The sequence below is a fragment of the Carlito syrichta genome, unplaced genomic scaffold, assembly GCF_000164805.1.
Source record: "Carlito syrichta isolate Samal-C Ts95f unplaced genomic scaffold, Tarsius_syrichta-2.0.1 Scaffold305203, whole genome shotgun sequence".
Taxonomy (NCBI): domain Eukaryota; kingdom Metazoa; phylum Chordata; class Mammalia; order Primates; family Tarsiidae; genus Carlito; species Carlito syrichta.
This window is the reverse complement of record NW_007249299.1, coordinates 583,082-589,666: the sequence shown is the minus strand read 5'-3', so window position 1 is coordinate 589,666 and position 6,585 is coordinate 583,082. Positions and strand designations below refer to the sequence as shown.

At 36.7% G+C, this 6,585-nt stretch overlaps 1 protein-coding gene across 1 annotated transcript in view; it reads left to right on the top strand.

The window, feature by feature from the left end:
• The first annotated feature begins 445 nt into the window (after window positions 1–445).
• The window catches only part of SLC25A40 (solute carrier family 25 member 40), a 33,689-nt gene continuing 27,549 nt past the window's right edge, over window positions 446–6,585 (top strand). The window contains exon 1 of the mRNA XM_008061319.2: window positions 446–517. The gene's annotated coding sequence lies outside the window, so the exon portion shown is untranslated. The remainder of the gene's footprint in view (window positions 518–6,585) is intronic.

Below are 6,585 nucleotides of genomic sequence, written 5' to 3'. Positions count from 1 at the left end.
GTGATGTATGTAGACTTGTTAAACTAAGCATTTTAGCAGAAACTAAAATGGTGACTGCCAGGTGCTGGGTAGAAAGGGAAATGAGTTGCTCCTTAATAGGTGTGGAGTTTCAATTATGCAAAATGAAAATATTTTAGTGATTTTTTATGCAACAATGTGCATGTAGTTAACAATACTAAGAATTTGTTTAGGTAGATTTCATGTTATGTGTATGTTACCAAAAAAAAAAAATTAAGAACCTTGATTCATCATAAGATACTTTAAAGAAAGTAGAAAGAAAAATTATAGACTGTGAGAAGATAAAATTTATGTAACTTGCAATAATTTATGTTAAGAATAAAGGGAAGAGTGTTCAGTTCTGGAATGGTGATGTAGAATCAAGCTGGCTTCACCTCCTCACAGAAACCAAAAAACAAATATACGGTGCTGAGATGACTAACAACAATATCCCAGAACTCAAATATAAGGATGAGGCAGTTTCCAGGGTCACAGAGATTGAAGAAGCTCAAAGCAGACGGTAAGAGAATCAGACTTTCATATCTATGATGCCTCTCTCCCCATTTGTCTAGCATCTAGCGCATGGAATATTTCCCCTCAACTCACGGTTCTTACACTGAAAAATTATGCGATTCAGGTAGACAACTGGCTTCTCCATCATCTTGGGTTCCCTTGCAGGAGACCTGTTCCGCCCATAACCCACAAGAATCACTGGGAGCATCTGAAGGGAGAAATATTCCTGGGTACAGGCAGAAACAAAGATGGGGAGGTGGAACTTCCATCCCTACCTAGCCCTGAAAACTGTGCCTTGTAACTTGGTCAAAGGAGACACCAAATCAGAGTGCCCGTTCAGCAGCACCATGCTGTAGGAGGCATATTCCACAGGTCTCCTGGCACAAACCCACAAGCCAGCATTCTCACACTTCTGTAATACTTCCTTTGGGACCTTTTTATTCTGGACAGGCAGAGTGCTCAGATACTTTACTAGCGCCTAGTGGGAAGAAAAAAAAATCAACAAGTAAACTGTGAAGAGTCAACATGCATGCCCAATAAACACTAAAAGAAACCAGACCAAGAAGATGGGAATAAATAACTAATTCTTCAGTGCAAAGACATAGACATACATTCACAAGAAACAACAACAAACAGGGAACTGTGACCTCGTCAAAGGACAAAGCAAAATCCAGTGACTGACTCTAATGAAATGGCAATATGTGAGCTCTTAGAATATTAATTCAAAATAACAGTTTTTTTTGCAACCCAACGATCTCCAAGACAAAACAAAAAAGCAGCTTAGAAATTTATCAGACACATTTAACAAAGAGATTGAAATAATAAAATCAAACTGAAATCTTGTAACCAAGCAATACATTTGCTAAACTAAAACATTCACTAGAGGCTCTCAACAGCAGAGTGGATCAAAGAGAGGAAAGAGTCATTGAGCTCAAATACAGACTATTTGTAAATATACAATTGGGAGAAAAAAAATGAAAAGGAATGAAAATCTCCTAGAATATATAGAAAATTACCTCAAAAGACCAAATCTGAGAATTATTGATGTTTTATTTGAGAGTTTAGAAAGAGCAGGGAGTAGAAAGCTATTTTAAAAACTAATAACAGAAAACTTTTCAAAACTTGAGAAAGATATAATATTCAGGTACTGGAACATCAGAGAACACCAAACAGATTTTACCCAAATAAGGTTCCCCCAAGGCATATAATAATCAAACTCTAGACGGTTAAGGACAAAGAGAAGATCCTAAAAGCAGCAAAGGAAAAGAAACAACATGTAAAGGAGCTGCAATTTTTCTGGCAACAAACTGACTTCTTTATGGAAACTTCATAGGCCAGGAGGGAATTGGATGACATTTTTGAAGGACTGCAAGAAGAAAAAGAAATCAAAAACAAAAAACAAACAATAAAAACTCTTCTAAGAACTCTATATTTAGACAAAAGCTGAATGAATTTGCCACCACCAGACCTATCTTATAATAAATGCTAAAGGGAGTTCTTTAGCTTGAAGGGGGAAAAAAAAAAACTAACATGCAAAAGGATAAAATTTGAAAATATAAGACCCACTGGTAAAAATAAGTTCACAGGTAGGCCCAGAATAATACTGTATTTGTGGTGAGCAATCCACTCATAACTATAGTATGAAGTCCGAAAGACAAATCTGTCACAAACAATAATAGCTACAGCAACCTGTTAATAGATAAGGAATGTAAAAATACGTAAATTGAGACAGCAAAAAGTCAAAATATGGAGTGATGTAGTTAAAGTGTAGAATATTTTGTTATTTGCTTTTTAGTTTTTAGTTTGTGGTCTAAGATAAGTTATCATCTCAGTCAAATAAATTGTTATATCTATAAGATGCTTTTGTAAGTCTCATGCTAACTACCATACAAAAACTTATAATAGATTCAAGAAAAATAAACAGCAATTAATTAAAATATGCTACCAAAGAAAAGTACTTAACTACAAAAGAAGACAGTAAGAAAGGAAGAGAGGAGTTACAAACCAGCTATTAAACAAGCAACAAAAAGACAGTAGTAAACCTTGTCAATAAAAGTACAGAATGCAAATGGACACAATTCTTATACCTAATCCTGAATTGTACCCCACATCTTTAAAATAAAATAAATTTTAAAAAATACAGACTGATTAAATGGATAAAGAAACAAGACCCAACTGTATGATGTCTACAAGAAACCCACTTCACCTATAGAGTCACAAATAGACAGAAAGTGAAGGGATGGAAAAAGGTATTTCATGCAGGTGGAAACCAAAAAGGATTAGGAGTAGCTGTACTTATAGCAGGTAAAATAGACTACATGTCAAAGACTGTAAAAAGAGAGAAAGTCACTATAAAATGATTAAGGGGTCAGTTCAGTAAGAGGGTATGACAGTTATAAATATCTGTGCACCCAACACTGGAGCATCCAGGTTTATGAAACAAATATTAACAGATCTAAAGGGAACAGTTTGATAGAAGAAATAAGACTTAGTGTTTGATAGATCAGTAGGGTGACTATAGTTTGCAATAATCTATTATATATTCCAGAATAACTAGAAGAGAATAATTCAGATGTTTCTAGCATAAAGAAATGACAAATATTTAAGCTCATGGATATTAATTACGCCGATTTGACTTTACAAATTATATGAATGTATTAAATTATCACATGTACCTCAAAAAACGCGTACATCTATTATGTGGCAATACATTTTTTTTAAAGACCTAAAAGGAGAGATAGACAACAATACAAGAATAGTAGGAGTCTTTAACTAACTCACTTTCAGTAATGAGCAGATCATCCAGATAGAAAATCAACACAGAAACATTGAAGCTTAACTATACACTATACCAAATAGTGACATTTACAGAACAGTTCACCTGACTACTGCAGAATATCCATTCTTTTCATTAGCACGGGAGCATTTTTCAGAATAGACTGCAAAGCAAGTCTCAATAGATTAAAAAATGTAAAAGTTATATCAAGTATTTTTTCTGACCACAATGGAATAAAACCAGAAATTAATAACAAGAGGAACCTTGGAAGCTACACAAACAAATGCTTGGAAATCAAACAACATGCTCCTAAATGACTAATGGGTCAATGAAGAAATTAAGAAATAAATTTAAAAATTTATTGAAACAAATAAAATAGAAATACAACATACCAAAACCCATAGGGTACAGCAAAAACAGTACTAAGAGGAAAGTTTATAATAGTAAACACCCATATCAATAAAGTAGAAGCATTTCAAATAAATGACCTAATAACATATCTCAAGAAAACAGAAAAGCAAGAGCAAACCAAACCCAAAATTACTTGAAGGAAAGAAGCAATAAAGATCAAATTAGAGATAAATTGAGACAAAAAAAAATTCAAAATGAAAAATTGAATTTCAGAAAAGATAAACAAAACCAACATAACTTTAAACTAAGAAAAAAAGAGAGAAAACCCAAATAAATAAAACCAGAAATGAAAAATGATGTGTAACTTAGACCACAGAAATAAAAAGAATCATTAGAGACTACTAGGAACAACTGTATGAGGGGAGACCTCCCAAAAATGGAATTATCTTTTGGAGGGCGGGCCTCTTGTGTTACACTCAGAATTTGTTCCTTTGGATGAGATAGTCAACCAAATTTTTTTTTTTTTTTTTTTTTTTTTGAGTGGGAGCCTCCCTCCATTGCCCAGACTGATGCACAGTGGTACACTCCTGGCCACCCAGCGTGGACCTGCTGGGCTCCTGCTATCCTTCCACCTCAGCCTTCCAAGTAGCTAGAACTGCAGGCACGAGCTACCACGCCCAGCTAAATTTTGATTTATTGTGGAGATGAGGTCTTGCCAAGTTGCCTGGGCTGTTCCCGAACCCGTGGGCTCAGGCAGTTCGCTCACCTTGGCCTCCCAAACTGCTGGAATTATGGGCTTGGGCCACCGCACCCGGCCTCAACCAAAGTTTTTATCTGGAAGTTTTGAGAAGGTTACATCATTATTTGCAGAAGAAACATCCCAAGTTGGGGCAAACAGGTGACTGATTCTTTCACCATAACAACACACCTTACTACACTGTGCTGAGTATTCAGCAGTTTTTGACCAAAAATAGCATGAACCTCATGCCGATCTTCCCTGTTCATCCAGTATCACCCTGAGTGACTATTTTTGTTTGTTTTTCTGGATGAAAAAAGTCCTCAAAGGGAAACATTTTGCCAATATGGAAGAGGCAAAACAAAGAATGCCGGAAGCACTAAAAGGCATCAAAATTGCAAGTTGAGAAACTGTTTTGAGCAGTGAAAAAGGCATCTCAGTAGGTGTATTGCATCAAACAGAGTACTTTGAACGTGACTGAAGTTTAAACACGTAAGAATAAATACACACTTTTTAAATAAATTTCCAGATTTTTTTTGTTCCCCTATACGTTAACAAATTGGAAAATCTAGAAGGAAATTCCTGACAAATACAACCTACTGAGATTGAACCATGAAGAATGAGAAAACTTCAACAAACCCATACCAATTAGTGCCTCTAAGCCATAATAAAAAGAACTATAATAGAAAAGCCTAGGACTTGATAACTTCTCTGTTGAATTCCACCAAAAGCTAAGAAAAATGAATGCCATTTGTACTCCAACTCTTCAAAAAAATTGAGGAGGGAATACTTCCAACCTTCATTTACAAGGCTAGCATTATCCCGATACTAAAGCCAAACAAGGACACAACAAAGAAAACAATGTTATGGATGAACATAGATGCAAAAAAATCCCCAACAAAATACTAGCAAGCCAAATTCAACAACATATTAAAAAGATAATTTACTATGATCAAGTAGGATTCATCCCAGGAATGCAAGGTTGCTTTAACATATGCAAATCAATAAATGTGACAGGTCACATTAACAGAGCCAAGAACAAAAACCATATGGGCATTTTAATAGATGCTGAAAAAACATTTGATAATATTCAACATCCTGTTATGATAAAAGCATTTAATCGTGTATAGAAGGGACATACTTCTAAAAAAGACTGTATTTGACAAGCCTGTAGCTAACATCATACTGAATGGGGAAAAATTGAAAGTCTTTTCTCTGATGTCTGGAACAAGATACGGATGCCTACTTTTATCACTTTTATTCAACAAAGTACTAGAGGTTCTGACCAGGGCAGTTTGACAAGAGAAAGAGGGCATCCTAATGGGAAAGGAAGAATTCAAAGTAGCTTTGTTCGCAGACATCATGATCTTTTTTTTTTTTTTTTTTTGAGTTGGGAGTCTCACTCTGTCGCCCAGACTTCAATTTTTCCCCACCGCAGCCTCGACCTGCTGGGCTCCGGAGATCCTTCCGCCTCAGCCTTCCAAGTAGCTGGAACTACAGGCGCTCGCTACCACGCCCGGCTAATAATTTTGATTTATTGTAGAGATGAGGTCTCGTTAAGTTGCCCAGGCGGTTCTCGAACCCACGGGCTTAGGCAATCCACTCACCTCAGCCTCCCAAAGCGCTCGGATTCCAGGCTGAGCCACCGAGTCCTGTGACATCATGATCTTATACTTAGAAAATTCTAAAGACTCCACCAAAAAACTTTTAGAACTGGTAACAGAGTCGGTACAGTTGGAACAAAAATCGGGGATACCCTGGAAGCCAAAAAATGATGGCGGATTAGAGGTTTCCAAGCATGCCTCACCCGCTGAAACTGCAAAATAGTGTGGAAAACCAGCATAGCAAACACCAATCCAAGAAGAAAAATGGATATTCATCGGAAGGACAAAGGACACCCTAGATTTCAGGGAGGAAAAGACAGGGCGAAAAGCCCCTGCAATGGCGCTCCACAGAAAAAGTGTGATCCCCAGACCACGGCAGGGGACTGAAAACTCCCCTCTGAGACATCTCTTCCAATCAGGGATCTGTGTAACTCAGATCGTGGGAGACCACCCCATTTCTCCTGGACTCTAGAGCTGTTTTCAGGGGAAGACTGAGACTTTGGTGAGAGGGGAGTGTACCCAGTAAAATCCTTGGACTCTCAAATCCTAGTCGCTAGGAAGACACCATTTTTGTTTGTTTGTTTGTTTTATTTTGTTTTGTTTGCTTC